This window comes from Heterocephalus glaber, unplaced genomic scaffold (genome assembly GCF_053883595.1).
Source record: "Heterocephalus glaber isolate CG9 unplaced genomic scaffold, H.glaber_assembly_v1.0 deba00000347, whole genome shotgun sequence".
NCBI lineage: Eukaryota > Metazoa > Chordata > Mammalia > Rodentia > Bathyergidae > Heterocephalus > Heterocephalus glaber.
Genome location: NW_028258143.1, coordinates 62,265,213 through 62,266,896, shown reverse-complemented (window position 1 = coordinate 62,266,896; position 1,684 = coordinate 62,265,213). Strand labels below are relative to the sequence as shown.

At 55.5% G+C, this 1,684-nt stretch overlaps 1 pseudogene; it reads left to right on the top strand.

The window, feature by feature from the left end:
• Positions 1-220: 220 nt before the first annotated feature.
• LOC101720287 (serine/threonine-protein kinase 24 pseudogene) lies at positions 221-1,684 on the top strand (annotated as a pseudogene).

The following is a 1,684-nucleotide window of genomic DNA, read 5'->3' as shown; positions in this document are numbered from 1 at the left end:
AACAAAAAAAAGAAAACTGTAGACCAATATCCTTCATGTACAATAGATGCAAACATCCTCCACAAAATACCTGCAGGCCAAATTCAACATTAAAAAGATGCTGGCTCCCGGCGGCCCAACACTTGGCTCGGGCCCAGGCTAGCTCTGCACTTCGCGCAGGGGCTCCTTGCTCAGGCCCTGCAGTCGGCAGGCAGTCGGCAGGCAGTCTGCCATCCCCACCATGGGACACTCCCGGGTGCAACCGGGCCTGCCCAGCACGCAAAACCTGAAAGGAGACCCAGAGGAGCTTTGTACAAAACGAGAGAAGATTGGAAAGGACTCTTTTGGCGAAGTGTTCAAAGGCATTGACAATCGGACTCAGAAAAGTGGTTGCCATAAAAATCATTGATCTGGAAGAAGCTGAAGATGAGATAGAGGACCTTCAACGAGATATCACAGTTCTAAGGCAGTGTGTCAGTCCACACGTAAGCAAATATTATGGATCCTATCTGAAGGGTACGGAGTCTTGGATCTTGATGGCATATCTTGGTGGCGGCTCCACAATGGATCTATCACGAGATAGATCTGGCCCTTTAGACGAAAGGCAGATTGCTACCAAATTAAGAGAAGTACTGAAGAGACTCAATTATCTGCATTCAGCGAAGACCTATAGAGACATTACTTACCGCAGCCAGTGTTCTGCTGTCTGGACACGGAGAGGCGAAGCTGGCTGACTGTGGAGTGGCCGGACAGCTGACAGACACCCCGATAACGAAGGACGCCTCCGTGGGCACCAGGTTCTGTACAGCGCCTGAGATCATCCAACAGTCGGCCTTCGAGTCGTAGGCCATCTGGTCCCTGGGCATCACGGCTATACAACTGGCAAGAGGGGGACCCCATTCCGAGCTGCACCCCATGAAGGCTCTAGTCCTCATTCCAAAGAACACCCTCTCCCCCATGCTGGAAGGAAACTACAGCGAGCCCCTCGAGGAGCTGGCGGTGGCCTGTGTGAACAAGGAGCCGGGCTCTACCCACGCGGAAGGAGTTGCTGAAGCACAAGGCAAAGAGGGCGTCCTACCTGACGGAGCTCATCGACAGGTACAAGAGGTGGAGGCAGAGCAGGGCCACGACGCCCCCGGCTCTGATAGGAAGCGGAAACAGCTGGCCAGGCCTCCGGAGGCCGCGACTCTGGGTCCGGATCCTCACAATCCCAGAGAAGGACCCAGGAATCTGGGGACAGAACGCTTCGGCCCTCAGAGTCGGAAAGTAGATGAAAGACATCCCAAAGAGACTCTTCTCTCAATGTTGATCGGCAGCGCTCTCTCCTGTTTGCAGAGCTGAAGGAGGCGAGCACGCGGGAACCTGGGCCCTCAGAAGAGCGGGCGCCCTCTGCCTGGCGGGAGAGGCCTGGCCGCACCTCCCTCGCCTCAGCAGCCCCGCTCTGCAGTGGCCGCTGGGACGAGACGTACTCTAGGCGGCGGCGTTGTGTTGTCCCACTGATACTCCTTTGGCATTCGGGGTCTTGTTTGTCCTGTTTTCTTCTTCATTCGCCTTCTTTTTAAAAGTCAACGGGACCCTTTGCCTACAGCTGAAGAAGAGGCGCCAGCCAGGGGATGACGTGACCCTGACACGACTGGAAACCGCACCGCGCCCTCACGCCCTGGAGCCCCGCCTCCTTCAAGTGGTGGGGTTTTATTGTTTTTAA